The sequence below is a fragment of the Halichoerus grypus genome, chromosome 8 (assembly GCF_964656455.1).
Source record: "Halichoerus grypus chromosome 8, mHalGry1.hap1.1, whole genome shotgun sequence".
In the NCBI taxonomy this organism is placed as follows: domain Eukaryota; kingdom Metazoa; phylum Chordata; class Mammalia; order Carnivora; family Phocidae; genus Halichoerus; species Halichoerus grypus.
Window position 1 is genome coordinate 118,894,883 of NC_135719.1, and position 18,530 is coordinate 118,913,412.

The window sequence follows — 18,530 nt, forward strand, 5'->3', positions numbered from 1 at the left end:
GGCGCGTGCGCGGTCTCGCGGCGGCCGCGGGGGCCGGTCTCGCGCGGTCTCGAGGTGGAGTGAGTCGCTGGCGGCGGCGGCGACGGCGGCGACTGGCGGTGGGGCGGAGGCGGGGTCTAAGGATTGTGAGGTGGGGAATCGGGAGTTTCTGGATTCTTTATCCGGTGTTTTAAGTGCCGCAGGGGAGCTGTCGTTTGTGCAGTGTGTGGGAGCGGCCGGGGCGGGAGGATCGGCGGCCGCGGTGGCGCAGAGGTAAGAGGCGGACCAGCGGCAGCTGTTTGTGGAGATCTTAATCAACAGGTCCCGGGGAGCGCGTCGGGGGGAGGGGCGGCGGGGCTTGTCCCCTCCCCCACTCGCCGCTCGGCCCGGGAGGGACTCGGGGCTGCTGGGCTGGCTGCCCCGGGCGGCGTGAGCCCAACCTTTGTCCCTCGGGGGGACGCTGCCCGGCCCTGCCCGCTCCCTCTGCCTTGGCATGGGACCACCTTGGCGGGGGCTCCAGCCAGCCCGGCCGGGGTTGCAGGGGACACGGCAGGGAGTCCCCTGCCCTCGGCGTCCCCCGTGCCCGGCTTCGCGGCTCCCTGGACTCCCTCTCAGGCCGGGCGGGGGAAATCGGTGGGGCGAACACTTTCCTTTAGAAGACGGAATGTAGTCAGCGTTCCTCTGCCTGACTCAGCTCCTGGTATTCGGTGCTTATTGCGTTCTTTAAACAAATAAACAGTTCCTACTTCCTTGTGTCCACTTTTAAAGAAAAGCCTCATCTCGTTAATGGTTTCTGGTAATTTACTTGAAGTTTGCAAGGTGAACTTTGAAGCCTGTAAATTATTATAACCCTCATTTAATGAAAGACGCTTTAAACAATCTTTGGCGTAAATTATGTAACTTCCTAATAATAGTAACTCACCTGTTTAGTTGATTGGCTTACAGTAATGTGTACGGAATTTAGGTTTCGGTCGGAAGGTTTTTCTTGGCAGTTGGCGCTAAAATTAAAATCTTGATAGCTGAGAGGTTTTTAGAAGTAGCATACAGTGTGTGTTTTGTCTCCGTACTCCTTTAGAATTGTGAGAATTTAGATTTGAAATCCTGTAGAACAGGACTTTCGAAATTTTGATTTTCCTGACAGGGTAAAAGGTGTTAATATTTCTGATTTTTTAGAAAAAAGTAATTTCGTGCTTTAATGGTAGTATCCTAATTATGCCTTTGGATTATACCAGAAGTTAATAACCTATTAAATTCTGCAATAGGAACAAATGACATGTGGTTATTGGTGTCTTTTGAAGTTTAAGTATTGGTGGTAATGAAATTGTTAAGTAAGCTTTTTTGGATTATGAACTACTGGTTTTTTACTAGTTCCCTGTGGACATGGCATATGAAGTTTTAAAAGGCTCTTTAAACTATTGTAGTAGGCTAAAGCTATTAAATTATAATGTAAGATCTTTATAGATGAAACGGGCAAAAATACGAAAAGCAATTCATTATTTTATCTTTGCTAAAAAGGACCAAGTAAATTTTACCATGTATTTAAATGACTTTTGGCTAGACAGACCAGAACTTGACAAGTAAAGATGGACTCATTAATAATATTAACTTGTTTTAGAATATTAAAATGGGAGAGTTTTACTTGAGGGTGACCTGAGTCAGTATGGTGGGTTTAGCTCTTTATAGGCTCTTTCTGATTTATGATCTTGATTAAAAAGTTCAGCACAAACATAACAAGAAATTTGGTCCATTATATGTATCAATTTACTAAGATGTTCTGTTTCTCTGATAGTTTCTGATTTCAGGGTGTCTGGGGAAAATTTCTCAACATAACGTTCTTAGAATATAATTTTTGACTATATATTGAATATATATAAATTTTGACTATATATTTATTGAATGATAGAGTTCTTGAGTTAGGAAATAATCTTAGTGTTTTCCAGGAAAAGGAAGTGAGGTTTGTAGAGTTAAGTAGTCCACAGTTTGACTGCTTGTTAGTGGCAGAGTTGGAACTAAATGCTAGAATACTTGTCTCCAGATTCCAAGTACAGTGCTCTTTTCACTATATATATACTATTATTAGATAAACAAACCAATAAAATATTCTTCTCAAACTCCTGTATGTATTTAGCAGGGTTGATTCTTTCCTTTATGCATTTCTCTCTTATTTTAACAACCACCGACCACCATTAATTCATTCCCCTGCAAAAGGGTTGTTTTCAGTTTTTCAGTATTTCAAACAGTGTTTAGTGAATATCTTTGTGCATGTCTCCTCAGACACATGTGTGAGGGTTTCCTAGAATGTATACCTACCCTAATTGGAATTGCTGGGCCATAGGTTGATGTGCATTTTAAGCTTTACTAGCTGCAGCCAAATTACCCTCTAAAGTTTAACAATTTATAACAGTATAGAAATCATCTTTGCTCACGCTTGGATTTGTCTGATTGGCATGGTCAGATTTTTAAATTTTTGCCAATCTGATAAATGATGTTTCATTTTCCTTGTTTTAAAAAGATTTTAACTTTAGGGGCGCCTGGGTGGCTCAGTCGTTAAGCGTCTGCCTTCGGCTCAGGTCGTGATCCCAGGGTCCTGGGATCGGGTCCTGCATCGGGCTCCCTGCTCAGCAGGGGGCCTGCTTCTCCCTCTCCCACTCCTCCTGCTTGTGTTCCTGCTCTTGCTCTCTCTCTCTCTGTCAAATAAATAAATAAAATCTTTGAAAAAAAAAAAAAGATTTTAACTTTATTTTTAATTTACATGAAATGAAGTTTTGTTTTGTTTTTGTACAATTCTTGTTGTACAGTTGTTTTGACAAATGCGTAGATCTGTGTACCTACCAAAATCAGGTATAGGTCCAGCACCTATAAAATTCCCTTAAGCTGCCCTTCTATAATCAACCCTTCCCTCACCTGTAATCCTTGGCAATTAATGATCTGTCTTTCCCTATAGTCTGTCTTTTCTAGACTGTCATATAAATGGAATCATTCAGTATTTAGCCTTTTGAGTCTGGTTTCTTTCATTTAGCATAATACAGTTGAGTATTCATCCATGTTGTGAGTGTATCAGCAGTTCCTTCTGTTTTACTGCTGAATGTAGTATTCCATTGTAGGGATGTACCACAGTTTGTTCACCAGTTGAAGGATATTTGAGTTAGTTTTAAAATTTTTAAAAATTTTTTTAACTCTGAAAAAGTTGCTATAAATCTCAGGGAACAGGTTTTTGTGTGAACATAAGTCTTCATTTCTGGGTTATATGGAAGTGTATGTTTAACTTCACTTAAAAAACAGTCCCGTGGTAGGTAGACTAAAGATATACTAATCCCTGGAACCTGTGAATAAACTAGGTTACAGCAAAGGCAAATTAAAGTTGCAGTGGAATTAAGGTTGCTAATCAACTGACTTTAAAATAGAGAGAGTATGCTGGTTTACCCAGGTGGGTCCAGTGTATCACAAATGTCCTTAAAAGGGAAAAAAAGAAGTAGTAGAGTAAGAAAGAAAAGATATAAAAACAGAAGCCGCTCCAGATAGATGAAGAGTTCTTGGTTTTGAGGATGGAGAGAAGAGCCTTAAGCTAAGGCATGTGGTGGTCTCTAGAAGCTGGAAAAGGCTAGGAAATGGATTAACGTTTGGAGCCTCCAAAAGAGAATGCAGCTCTGCCAGCATCTTGATTTTAGCCCAGGGAGACCTAGGTCAGATTTTTAATGTACAGAACAGTAAAATAATAAATTTGTGTTATTTTTAAACAACCAAGTTTGTGGTAATTTGTTACAACAGCAAATTGTTTTTTTCCGAAGAGGCTGAACTGCTTTATATTCCTACCAGCAATGTATGAAGAATGTTCCAGTTATTTTACATCCTCATCACTTTGTATGGTCAGTTTTTTTAGTTTTACATTCTGATAGGTTTGTAGCAGTTTCTCACGTGGTTTTTATCTAATGATGTTGAATATCTTTTCATATGCTTATCTGCCATCTGTATATCTTCTTTGGTGAAGTGAAATCTTTTGTCCATTTTATTTTTTATTATTTTTTTAAAAGATTTTATTTATTTATTTGACAGAAACACAGCGAGAGAGGGAACACAAGCAGGGAGAGTGGGAGAGGGAGAAGCAGGCTTCCTGCTGAGCAGGGAGACCCGCTGAGCAGGGAGCCCGATGCGGGGCTCGATCCCAGGACCCTGGGATCATGACCTGAGCTGAAGGCAGATGCTTAACGACTGAGCCACCCAGGCGCCCCTCTTTTGTCCATTTTAAAATTGGATTTTCTAAATGTTGACTTTTGAGAGTTTTTCATAGTCCATTGTCTGACAGGTGATTGTTAAAAAGATTTTCTCCAGTGTGTTGCTTGCCTTTTCCATCCTCTTAACAGTGGCTTTTGAAGTACAGAGGTTTTATATTTTGATGAAGTCCAGAGTATTAGCATTTTTTTATGGATCTTCTGACGTTGTATATAAGCACTTTTTGTCTAATCCAAGGTCACAAAGGTTTCTCCTATGTTTTCTTTTACAAGTATTATAGTTTTATATTTTATATTTAGATCTGTGTTCCATTTTGAGTTAATTTTTATTATAAAGAGAATTTTGGGTTGAGTTTCATTTATTTGTCCAATTGTCCCATGACCATTTGTTGAAAAGACTTTCCTTTCTCCATGGAATTGCCTTTGTGTCCTGGTCAAAAACCCTTTGACTACATTTTTGTGGGTCTTTCTAGACTTCTGTGTTTCATTGATACACTTATCCTTTGCTACTGTCAGTGTCTTGATTACTGTAGTTTTAAAATAAGTCTTGAAATCAGGTAATGTGAGTTCCCCAACTTGTATTCTTTTCAAAAAATTGTTTTAGCTATTTTAGTTCTTTTGCCTTTCCATATAAATTTTAGGATTAGCTTGTTGATATCCACAAAAAAAAATCTGCTAGCATTTTGATTAGGATTGTGCTTAATCTATAGGTCGACTTGAGGATAATTGACATTTTAACAAAATGGAGTTTTCCAATCTATGAACATAGTATTTTCCTCCATTTATTTAGGTCTTTGCTTCCTTTCATGAATGTTTTGTAGTTTTCAGCATATAGATCCTGCAAATATTTTATTAAATCTATACCTAAGTATTTCAGTTTTTTTGGTCCTATTATAAAGGGTCTTTTTAAAAAAACGTGGCTTTTGGGGTGCCTGGGTGGCTCAGTCGGTTAAGCATCTGCCTTTGGCTCAGGTCAGGTCCTGGGATGGAGCCCTGCATCCCCGCAGAGCAGGGAGCCTGCTTCTGCCTCTCCTGCTCCTGCTCCCCCTGCTTGTGCGCCTACGCTCTCTTTCTGTGAAATAAAATCTTAAAAAAAACAAACGTGGGTTTCCAATTGATCGTTGCTAGTATATTGAATTACAGTTGATTTCTTTTGTATTGACTTTGTATCCTCAGTTTTTATGAAACTCATTTATTAGTTCTAGGGGTTTTTTTGGGGATAGATTTCTTAGGATTTTCTGAGTTGACAGTCCTGTTGTCTGTGACTAAAGAACTGTTTCTAATCTGTATACCTTTTCTTTTTCTTGATTTATTGCACTAACTGCACATCTCACAGTCTAGTGAGAAGTTTGAATAGGAGGAATGAAAGGGAACATCTTTGCCTTGTTTGCAGTCTTAAAAGGAGAACATTCAAGAGACCCGCTTTGGGGATCCCCACTGAGTGGGGAGTCTACTTGAGATTCTGTCTTCCTCCCTCCCACCCCCACACTCACTTGCTCACTTCTCTAAAATAAATAAATCTTTTTTAAAAATTATAAATATGATGTTACCTGTAGGTAATTTTGTAGATTCTCTAAATCAGGTTAAGGAAATTTCCTCCAAGGTATTGCCTAGGATTTTTATCATGAGTAGATGTTGAATTTTGTCAAATGCATTTTCTGCATCTATTGAGATAATCATGTGGATTTCTTATGTTTAATCTGTTAGTATGGTGACTTACACTGATTAATTTTTGGTTCTAGGAAAGCTCTGTAGTTGTTTCAAACAAAATAATTTTGGATTATTCTTTGATTTATATACATTAACATTCTTAAAAATGAAGAAGGAAACCAAATATAAGATTTTGTGAACTAAAGTGTTTATAAAGTCAGAGGAGTCAAGATGTTCCTTAACAATTATGTAAATTTTACATGTTGGTACAACTTAAGTTTTCTTGATCTGTACTGGAGTTTATAAACTGTAGTTTACCACTGCAGAATTCCTGTTTAAAATTAATAAATGAAGAAAGAAAATATTATTTGTATCATTATAATCAAACATTCTTCATGCTGAGTTAATTTAGGAAAGTTGTTTATTTAAAGATTTTATTTATTTATTTGACAGAGAGATAGCAAAAGAGAGAGAGTGTGCACAAGCAGAGGGAGAGAGAGAAGGAGAAGCAGGCTCCCTGCTGAGCAAGGAGCCCAAAGCAATGTGAATCAGTGCGGGGCTCTGTCCCAGGACCCTGGGATCATGACCGGAGCTGAAGGCAGACTCTTAACCAACCGACTGAGCCGACCAGGCGCCCCAGGAAAGTTGTTTATTTAAACAATACATTTATATTTAAATGCCGAAGTATATTTTGAATGAAGATAAAATTATTTAATTGGTTTTTTTACTTGGAGTAAAAGCAATGGGAATTTTGAAAAAAACACAACAGCAAAAACCCAGGCTCCTTTCTCACGCCAGAAAATCAACTGTAGACCTTTGAGAAATTACATATATGTTTGTTTTAGAGTAGAATGAATTCAGTGAATGTATTAAATCATAAAGTGTGAAGTGAAATATAAATTACTTATTAGAAAAAGCCAGGCTCCCTTTTGCTCTACAGAAGATGTTCATGAAAAATTTGGGTGCATGGTAAAAAAGATGCATGCTCATAACACTTTGAATTGTGAAGTTTTCCTCCATCAATTCAAACTACAGAAAACAGTTTATTATGAAAATAAGGTTTCAGTAATCTCATAATTAAGCTGTTTAATTTTATCACTTTTATAAGTTTGGGCTTATATGATTTAATCAAAATATTCAAGCAATTTGGCCTTTTGTCTCATATAATTTTAAAGTTCCTTTATTACGTTAATAGTTTTCCCAAAAACCCTAAACATTGAAGTTTTGAGGCCTCTGAAGTTCTTGGCATTTTTGATCCTTTTAGGCAGGGGTTAACAACTTTCTGTAACAGGCCAGATAGTAAATATTTATGCTTTGGGGGCCATATCATTTCTGTTGCAAGTACTCAACTCTGCTGTGACAGTGCAAAGGCAACCAAAGAAGTGAATGAATATTCCAATAAAACTTTATAAAAACAGTGTGTGCCTGATTTGACCTATGGGCTTCGTTTGCCTACTTTTGTTTTAGGCAAAAAGTCAGCAGGAGAAATGAAAATAATTATAGTAATCTAGTGGAAGAACCTTAGGATCAGCTGAATTGGGAAGTTAGTCCATTCTGTAATTCCCAGCCAAGCTCTGTTTCCTCATCTTATAACATGTAGCCACCTCAGAAGATGATTGAAAAGATTAAAATAAGGTGTGGAAGGCACAGAGCGAAATTTTCTGGCACATAGTAGATACTTAATATTTGCTTCTCTTCATCCAGTTTTATTACTGCACAATGCTTTGTGACAAATCGACAGATAAGAAATAATTAAGGAGATTCAGCATTTTTACAGTTTGTAGTATATCTAAATACTTACTCCAAATATTAGAAATTATTAGAATAAGAATTATAAATAATTGTGTTTGTATTTATAGCTAAATTGTGTTAAATTATGGGGGTTTTTTTGATTTAAGTTATAACTGCGTGGCTTCACAATAGTATCAGAAACTTCACATCAAAAAACTGAGAATTTGTTTTGAAATATGATTTCATATTTTGAAGGTTTTACATTGTCACAGAAAATGTTTGATAATGTCACTTAAAATGCATTAATTTGGGGGCATCTGGGTGGCTCAGTGGGTTTGCGTCCAACTCTTGATTTCCGCTCAGGTCATGATCTCTGGGTGGTGGGATCCGTTTGGGGCTCCGTGCTCTGCAGTGAGTCTGCTGTCCCTTTCCCTCCCCTTTGCCCCTCCCACTGCTCTCGCGTGTGCACTCTCACGCTCTCTCAAATAAATAAGTAAAAATCTTTTTTTTTTTAAAGATTTTTTATTTATTCATTTGAGACACAGATACAGAGAGAGAGAGAGAGAAAGCATGAGCAGGGAGAGAGGCAGAGGCCGAGGGAAAAGCAGGCTCCTCGCTGAGCCAGGAGCCCGATGTGGGGCTCGATCCCAGGACCCTGGGATCATGACCCGAGCCGAAGGCAGACGCCCAACCATCTGAGCCACCCAGGCGCCCCAAGTAAAAATCTTTAAAAAAAAATGCATTACTTTGATTTGACCTAAGAAGTAGCCTTTCTGTATTTTGCTTGTATGCTTCAGAAGTTCATTTAACACTGCATTCATTTAAGGTGCCTGGGTGGCTCAGTACGTTAAGCATCTGCCTTCTGCTTAGGTCATGATCACAGGTTCCTGGGACCCAGCCCTGCATCAGGCTCCCTGCTCACGGGGAGCCTGCTTTTCCTCTCCTCCTCACTCATGCTCTCTCTCACTCTCTCTCTCTCTCTCTCTCTCAAATAAGTAAATAAAATCTTAAAAAGCAGTTTAAAATAATTGCCTCAGGGTGCCTGGGTGGCTCAGTCGTTAGTTGTTTGCCTTTGGCTCAGGTCATGATTGGGGGGGGGCGCGGTCCTGGGATCAAGCCCCGCATAGGGCTCCCTGCTCTGCAGGAAGCCTGCTTCTCCCTCTCCCAGTCCCCCTGCTTGTGCTCCCTCTCTCACTGTCTTTCTGTCAAATAAATAAATAAAAATCTTTAAGAAAAAATAAAAATAAAATAATTGCCTCCTGTGAGTGTACTCTGCTGGAAATTGTATAAATTCCAGTTTATTAATACTGGACTAGCACATTTAACTACTGTTAATGTTTTGCGAATCTGATGGTTCTTTGGACCCTTCCCCTGAAACACACAATGTTATGTATATAGTATCAGGGGATTCATGGAAATTAGGTTGTGAACCCCAGTTTTCAACCTCTAACCCCGGTGATTCATCTAAGGACTATACAAGTGACCTGCAGATGTTTTTCAAAATGATTCACTTTAAAAGAAATCAATAGATACTTAAGAGTTTATGAAAGGAAATTTGATAATTCTTTGTAGGCATCTTGAAGGGAGTGTTCTTTATATACCTTACCGATTTATACTTTATAGCTTCTCCTTTTACACTTAAACTTTATGGTAAGAGTAGTAATTCATTTGGCTAAATCACAGTATTTTTTGCTTTCTCCTAACTCTTACTAGAACAGTATCCCTTCCCTGTCTCTTAATGTGTTATGCAGTATGTATATTCTTTGTATATACTTTAAATATTAACTGCTACATTGTAAGGTTTTTATCAGTATTCTCCCTTTTACAAATGAGGAAACAGAGGCTTGGAGAGATTAACTGTTTTATCCAAAGTCTTATTGCAAGCAATAGCAAGGATTTGAATTCAGTTTATTTGACTCCAAAGCCCGTGGATTTTTCTACTTTGCCTGTATTTTAGCCTGTCTTAAGGCTTATTTTAACAGTGTCTTTTTTGTAAAATGAAAATCCTTTTGAGGAAAGCTGGTTTTGATTTAGTGTTTAAAATGTACTTGAATTAAAGTGAAGAATCTTGAACCTGTAAATTGCAAGCTCCTTAAGGGTATGACCTGTTAGTATCTCACTGCCCAATATGGCACAGAGGAGATGCTTGTTCCCAATTTGCACTTTTTTTTTATTATGTTATGTTAATCACCATACATTACATCATTAGTTTTTGATGTAGTGTTCCATGATTCATTGTTTGCGTATAACACCCAGTGCTCCATTCAGTACGTGCCCTCTTTAATACCCATCCCCAGGCTAACCCATTCCCCCACCTCCCACCCCTCTAGATCCCTCAGTTTGTTCTCAGAGTCCATAGTCTCTCGTGGTTCATCTCCCCCTCTGATTTCTCCCCCTTCATTTCTCCCTTCCTACTATCTTCTTTTTTTTTTTTAACATATAATGTATTATTTGTTTCAGAGGTACAGGTCTGTGATTCAGCAGTCTTACACAATTCACAGCGCTCACCATAGCACATACCCTCCCCAGTGTCTATCACCCAGCCACCCCACCCCTCCCACCCCCCACCACTCCAGCAACCCTCAGTTTGTTTCCTGAGATTAAGAATTCCTCATATCAGTGAGATCATATGATACATGTCTTTCTCTGATTGACTTATTTTGCTCAGCATCATTTACTTGTTTAAACTTTAGCTTTGCTGGTGAGCTTAATACCAGAGACTGTTCTAACCTAGTCACCCCCTATAATGTGTTAGAATTTGAGATTCAAAATGCAGTTCCGTTGGTCCTATGTCGGCCATAAGTATGTTTAATGGGAGTGGGGGTGTCTAACTTTCACGTGTTCTTGATTAACGTTCTCTGTAAAGATATAGATACAAACAGATAAATTTGCTAATGGCTTTTTCTTGCTTTTCCTAGGGTCTTTACTGATAGGCATTACGGTGCAGTTACCGTCTTTGCATGGAGTAAGTACTCAGGCTATAGAGTCAGACTTACGCTGCAATACCTTCTTGTCTTGGGTGTGACTCTGGGCATGTTAACTCATCAAAGACTGCCTCCTTATTTGTAGAATGGGGATTATATTAGTGCCTGATTCAGAGGGATGTAGAGGAGGAAAAGACTTTTTCTATCCTCGTAGGTTCACTGAAACAAAAGACAGATTAACAGGAAAAATAACCTATTACTAACTGTGCATATTGAGACCTTCATAGAAAAGAATTGACCCAAAGAAGCAGTGAGACTGAGCAATAAATTGTGGAGAAGTGACAAGACAAAGGAAAAGACGTTTAGGCCTTTAGGAGATGTAAATTGTGGGAATGTAAATATGTGGGGAAACTAATGAAAGATAAAATTTAGTAAGGTTTGTTATACAGATTTAAGCTGGTGCCTTCTCCATTGATGAGAGTAACCTCCCAGGATTAAGAGTTCTCGCTCTGTTATCTTTACAAAAGGAAACTAATGCCCTGCTTTTTAGCTGGGTAAGGGGAGAGCCCAGAGTCCCCCCCCCCCCCCACCCCGCCGCTGTGTCTGCTGTTTCTTAATTGCCTTTAGCTCAAAAAAATCCTTATGTCAAAGTGTCACATTTTGGGTAGCATATTGTGATCCCCTTCAGAGCCTTATTTTTAGGATTAACTGAGATGCCATATCAAGAATGGGTAGCATAGGGGCACCTGGGTGACTTGATTAAGCATCTGACTCTTGATCTCGGCTCAGGTCTTGATCGCAGGGTCTTGAGTTCACGCCCCGAGTTGGGCTCCATGCTGGGCGTAGAGCCTACTTTAAAAAAAATTAAAAAAGGTTAGCATAGTGCCTTGGTGTGTATTAAGCACTCCATAAATGTTAGATAAGAGGTAGGTAGAATACAAGCCTGTTTTGTGACATTCACATGGAATATCAGTGAACTGCATTTTAATAAATTATATTTTAATATATTTTGAGTAGATTGTGTGATTATCAATAATCTGATTAAGCAATTTTATAGGAATTGTGTGAATCAGGTGTCATAGACTGAGTCAGTGATGAAGAATTGTAATTGTTGAAATAATGTTCTGTTCATCTCTGAAATAACAGTGAAAGTCAGTGGGAAATAATGTTGCCTTATTTAAAAACAGCTTACATATGTAGTGAGATCAAGTTTTACTTTTTTTTTTTTTTTAAGATTTTATTTATTTGTCAGAGAGAGCACAAGCGCAGAGGTGGGGGGTGGGAAGCGGCAGGCAGAGGGAGAAGCAAGCTCCTGGCTGAGCAAGGAGCCCAATGCGGGACTCGATGAAGGACCCTGGGATCATGAACTGAGCTGAAGGCAGACGCTTAACTGCCTGAGCCACCCAGGCGTCCCAAGTTTTACCTGGTTTTATCAATTTCTCTTATTGACTCAATTGTTACAGAATGTTTTTCACTAGATCATTTTTACTACACATTTTTAAATAGGCATTCACAGAATTGAGTTTCATTACCATAATTTAAAGTCTTATATTTAAATAAAGCATCTGTCTAATTTTACAAATACCAACATGCTTGTCTTAATATTTTGTTTACTTTTTTTCCCCCTGTTGTGTGATGGACACCTTTCATATCTGTCTCTTACATTCTTTCCCATTTATACAAGTTTTCTTAGGATGCTCTTACTCTGCAGGTAATTCTTGTAGAATTTTCTGCAGTTGTAGTACAGCACTTATCAAGTAGCATTGCAGTATATAGGGGTTTTGTTTATTTGCTTATCTGATTTCCACACTAGATTTTTAAGTTTCTTAAGGATAAAGACTCTGCCTTAGCAATCTTTTTCTTGTTGGCGACTATCCAAGATTTTGTACCAAGTGGGTACTTATATTATTGAATGAAAGTTTACTTTAATAACCCTTTTTAGCTCCAGGATTTACAGTAATCTTTAAAATTGACCTTTTGTTCTTATTTCTCTTGTTGCGTAATATTCCTCTTATGTTTTCTTGCCTTCTGATACTATCTGGTCAGAGTCAGAACGTTATTCATGCCCTCCATCAGTGGTAGTTCAATGGATTCTAAACTTGGTGACATTTGTATCATCGGTCTTCTTTCTTAGATTCTTCTTTCCTGTTCTGATGATACAACCCTACTTCTGGTCCTGAAAATACTCTCCATTGCCCCTTCTTTAGTCTGATTTGTAGAGAGCAATAGATATGAATATTTATTATCAATTTTGCTTAATAATCTTGTTCTGGTAACTCAGAAATAGTTATTAGGTAGGCAAGGCAAACGGTTCTCATTTTTTTTTATGGCCAGTTGTTGAATTGCATACCAATAAGTCATCTAGGTAGAGGTAATCATCTACTAATTTGCTGACCTTTAGAGCATATTTTTTTCTCTAGTAAGCTGTAAATCACTTGAGGTCAAAAGTTGGAATTCTTACAATGTGTTTTTACAGACCTGTAACTCGTGGTATATGTTTCAGGGAAAGTAATTGACTAAAGGATTGACACCCAAGATTAAAGGGGATGGAGAAAATCTATATAGAATAGGCGTAGAAATAAGTATCAAGAAAGCAAAGCAATAGTCATGTGAGTCTGGTTAATTGGGATTTTTTGAGTTTGTCATTGTGCATTATTAACGTGATGAAAGAATCAATGCTATCAAAATTATGAACGTGACTTTTATATTTTAAAGTGTAGGTGGTCCCTTTTGAAATTTTTCTTATTATTCCTCCTCTTCTTTTGGTAAACTGGTTTGCTCTCATTTTTAAATTAAAGATGTAATATATTTGTTGTGTGGCAGAGGAAGTCTTGGGTACGAAAGAGTCATGCTCCTAATGATTGCTTAAGTGCTTTATTTAAGAATTCTTTTGGGGGGGGCGCCTGGGTGCCTCAGTCGGTTAAGCGTCTGCCTTTGGCTCAGGTCATGATCCCAGGGTCCTGGGATCGAGTCCCGCATCGGGCTCCCTGCTCAGCGAGAGCCTGCTTCTCCCTCTCCCTCTGCCTGCTGCTCTGCCTACTTGTGCTCTCTCTCTCAAATAAAACCTTTAAAAAAAAAAAGAATTTTTTTTTTAAGGAATTCTTATTTTATTGTTGTATTGTTTATGAAATTGTTTAGGGCTGTAGGGATAACATTTTGATTACTTCTTTTTGTGAAAAGATTCCAAAACTCTTGAAAGGCCTTTGTTGCTGCTGCTAATTTTTATAGACTTTAAGACAGTAGTTGTAATTTAAAGTTTCTATGGGGTTTTTTCCTTTCAAAAAGGTAATATCTTTGTGTTTTTCCTCCAAATTATAAAAGCAACACATTTATTTTGGTCAGCATTTTGTAAGATATTCAAATAGTACATAAGTGCAAGTAAAAAAACCTGAGAGGTCTGTTATCTTTGCTTTTTCAGAGATACTAGGCAAAAACAATATTGTGCATATTCTTCTAGATTTTTTTGTTAATAACTTTATAAACATCCTTTATGTGCATTTGTAAAAGTGATATGATATATAAACACCATTCTGAAGCTATCTTTATTCACTCGCTTTTGTTCCCTGTCAGCTCATACAGAGCTTCAACTCTAGCAGCCACATTAAAAAATTTTAAAAGAAACAGTTGAAATTTATTTTAATAGTATATTTTATTTAACATAATGTATAAAATATTACCATCTCAACAGACATTAAAAATAACTGAGATGTGTTATATCCATTTTTTTTCCCATATGGAGTCTTTGAAATCCGGTGTGTATTTTACACTGATGGCACATCTCAATTAGAATGATAAATTTTCATTGGAAATACTTGATCTGTGTTTAGATTTTATTAAATTTATAGTTGAAAACACAGATTAACATCCTTACATTGTTTCAAAGATACTTTATAGGATAGGTTTCTAGAAAAAGAACTGATATATCAAAGGTTTATTTTAAATTTTTGGTAGACTGCAGAATTGTCCTTCATAGCATTGTACTGGTTTATAGAGTCAGCAGTACATAATGTCTTTTCCTTTGTTGTTTCCAACACGGGACATGATTGGTCACTCAATTGGTCACTTATACCAGGGTAAATATTTTTACACATTTACGCTGCTTGTTTTTCTTCCTAGTCTAGTTGTAAGAAAAGGGTCACTCTCACTATAAATACTTCCTTAGGGAAACCAACAAAAAGCCAGACCTAGAAGTCATGAGAAGCTGTGAGGAATTAAGGTTGGGGGCAAGGATGCAAAAGAATAACTCAAAGAAGATGTAATCTGCTCTGGTACCATGTAAATCAAGGTCTTAAAAAATTTACCCCCATGTACCCTTTCTTAGGAAGCTTTTAGAGATCTCTCAAGGAGAAGGGAATAGATGAAGAGGAAAGAGGTGAGAAGAATTTCTTAGGATAAAGATGAATGAATGAAAATGATTTAGAGAATAAATTCAGATTAGAATATGCTTTTGTCAGATCCCATGCAGAAAACAAATGGCAAAATAAACCTGAGCAATGGAAGAGAGTTTAATGAAGGGACTGTTTACAAGGATATGCGTGGGTTGAGATAAGGGAACTGAGAAGCATCTCAGGGTTACCAACAGCGGAATGCCTTAGCCTAGGCCTGAATGGGCAAGGAAGGGACTAGTTACTACCTTAGGAGAGGAGCCACCTAGTGGGAACTGTGGCCTTAGAGGAACATAACCTCTGCCAAATCACAGGAGGAAGCTGGAGGGATAAAGAACCCAACCCTCTCTTCTCCCTCCCAGTGGGTACTTCTCCCTAGCCAAGCCCACCAGAAACTAGAAGATAAGAAAATATAAGTAATGCAGTCTGTGGAGGTCAACATTCTTAGACCTGGAGCAAATGGAGAAGGATGAGTGAATCTGGGCACAAAGAAAATATCCAGCTTAGAGCTAGAGAATGGAGGACTCCAGAAAGGGTATAACTTAAAAAAAAAAAAAAGAAGAAACTGATAGGTTACCTGATTTATTTGAATATATACATTAAAGAGTATATTGAGTCTTCTACCAGAATGTATGGGGATATATTAGTGATTTAACTAAAAAGGGAAATATAACTTATGGAGAGAAGGAAATGTATAAATAAATGCTACAGCAGGGGCATAGATTAAGTACCGTAGAAGTGTAGGTTGTGGATGGGAGCAGGCAGGAGTAAGGAAGATTTCATAAGACTCTTAATGGTAGAAGGAAATTTTAACAGATAAAGAATTGAACAGGAAGGATTTTTTTTTTTTTATGGGTATAAGAAACAAATATGTCAAAGCTGTGGAGGTGGGAAGTTGCAGGGCTTGTACTGGAAATAGCAAGTAGTTTGATTCGGAAGATGAGGGAGAAATGGGGAAAGTATTCTAGGACTAATCAAGGGGAGCCATTTGAATGACAGGCTAAGGAACTTGAAATGGGTTCTCCAGAAGTTGTTAAAGTACCCTGGAGTCAAACAGAATTCAGTTTGAGACCCAGCTGTGCCATTTAGCTTTTTACATTGGACAGGTCAGTGTCTTTACTAAGCTAAGTTAGAAAATTCAGCAAGGAGATGGTTGTGAGGGTTAAATGAGATAATGCACACTAGGTACTTAGCACAGTGGAAGAATGGTACATAGTAAACCTGGGGTAAATGGTAGCTTAAGAAAAGGGAAAGGCAACAGAAACTTTTGAAAAGGGACACCCATGATAATAGGTGTGCTTCAGGAAAAGTTACTCAGCAGTACAGTTGACCCTTGGACAACACAGGTTAGAACTGCCTGGGTCCACTTGTATGCAGGTTCTTCCCATCCCCCCCCATAAATACAGTACAGTCCTATAGATATATTTACTTCTTCTGATTTCCTTAGTAGCATTTCCTTTTCTCTATCTTTATTGTAAGGATAGAGTATATGATAAATGTAACATACAAAATATGTGTTAACTGTTTATATTATCAGTAAGGTTTCTTGTCAACAGTAGGCTGTTAGTAGTTAGTAATTCTCAACCCCCATGTTATTCAAGGGTCATCTGTGCAAAGTAAGTGGCAACTAGATATAGAACAAGATGGGGGTGACTTGAAGTTCATAGAAAAACTCCTGAGAGAGATAATATGAATATGATTTAAGGTAGTAGTATGAGAAGCTAGGGATATATGTGAGATATTATGGAGGGAGAATTGATGCTAGTTGGGGTAATTAATTATTAACATATTTAAGGATATTACAGTTACAATTTGAAATACTTAAATTTGACCCCAAGGGACACCTAATTTATCTGAGAAGATTAGTCTGTCTAGTCTTTTTTATTTTTATGGTATTCATTTTTCAAGGTATAAATTAATATTTTATTATTAAAAACAGTTTGTCAAGGTAGGACATGTAGCTTAGTTTGGCAGCACATACTGAAATTGCAGCAATACAGAGTAGAGAGTAACATTTTTAAAATGTCACTAGGAAACTGAAATGTTTGTATCTTAGTGTCAGTTTTCAAATGAGAAATTTATATGCATTTCTATCATTTCTCCACTTGACTACCTCTTCTTCGCTGAGTATTTAGAAACTTTGAGCAATAGATGTTATGCTACCAGAGTCTGGTGTTATAGTAAACTTGTAGTCTGTTAATATATAAGTGAAATTAATTACTGTGTCATTTTATGAAGCAGTCAGTTGAAGAGAAAAGATGAATTCTCTCTAATCATATTTTAAAAGTAAAAGAATGATGTAATTATGTGATTTTTGAAAGAAGTATGTAGACAGGGTGGTTTCATCTTACAGAGATATAACTGACATTGCACTGTGGATCCACATAAGGGTTCACTGATCTGGATTTTAGTTTCTGTTCTATTACTTGTAGCTCTGTGACCTAACTTGCAATGTCTGCGTATCTTCTGGAAAATGGGGATCTCCAACCTGCTTACCTTTCAGGGAAACTGAAGTGAGTTCAAATGAGATAATGTGCTTGAATTTATTATGGAAACTGAAAAGCTTTACAAATGTAAGCTATGAATATGTAAATTACTTACAAATTTTCATTTCTAGCCCATTTTCTTTGGTTTCCCTGCCTAGCCTGCCAAAAATTATCCTTTAAAATGGAATTTATCATCTTTCCAATTCTCCCCATCCTCCCCTCCCTCCCAAGGAGAAAACCTTATTCTCTGAATTCTTCTATTTTAAGGTCCCATAATTTCTTCCAGGTTCAGTTTTCATGCTCAATGTTTTAGAATTATATTTGGCTACTGGTCTCCAAATCCTGTCAAGTTATCCTTTGTAATAACCATTGTTTGAAATTATCCCTTTTTCATTCTTTCTGCTACTTCCTTTATCCTTCCATGCATAAAGTATTAAAACATTATCTCTGTTGGATACTCTACTTACATTTCCCCTGGTCAACTCTGGTTACAGTGTAGATTTAACTTTCTAAAAAGACAATTTTTGGTTCTTTTTTTAAAACTCAGAAATCCAGAGTTTCCCATTGCTTACAGGAGAAAATTCAAACAATTTAGCTTAGCATTCAGTCAGCTCTGGTTTTATCTTCTATCTCTTACACTGGCTCTGTTCCTTATCAAGATTGTTCTTGTTCTCTAACTAGGCCATATATATTCTTGATTGGTAGCAATATACTGGAAAGCCATATTACAAGTAATTTTATCCCACATGTTTAAAAATCCATTTCTGGTCAGTTTGAAAATGTTATAAATTACCTTTTGTCCTAGTACCTTTTCAAAAACTTGACTAACCTTTTGGACTCATTTAATCTTTTATTACCAAGTTGTTGAAGGTGATAAGGGGGAGTTCAAGTAACCAACCATTTGATATCTTTGATACTGTTTGGCTTTTAACCAATTCCTCCTGTGAATTTGTGGTCTTGAATATCTCCAAAGACCTTCAACTTTGTGTTTGATATAAGCAAATGGAGCATTTTCTCACTGAAGTAAAAAAAAAAGTTGTCAGTAATAACTTCTGAGCTAAATACTTTGCATGACTAGCCCAAAAATATTTGAGTTTTAACTTGTATTTACTTAGTTTTGGATATAGCTAAAGTTTTTTCTTTGAG

At 37.5% G+C, this 18,530-nt stretch overlaps 1 protein-coding gene across 5 annotated transcripts in view; it reads left to right on the top strand.

Annotated features, from left to right (window-relative positions):
- Nucleotides 1-18,530, top strand: part of PALS1 (protein associated with LIN7 1, MAGUK p55 family member) — a 77,581-nt gene continuing 59,051 nt past the window's right edge. For 2 of the 5 annotated variants that reach the window (XM_036071151.2, XM_078053823.1), the window contains exon 1: nucleotides 1-130. The gene's annotated coding sequence lies outside the window, so the exon portion shown is untranslated. Of the gene's footprint in view, nucleotides 253-10,507; nucleotides 10,555-18,530 lie in introns of those variants that run through there. The other 3 variants (XM_078053821.1, XM_078053822.1, XM_078053824.1) reach the window with 2 other exon arrangements.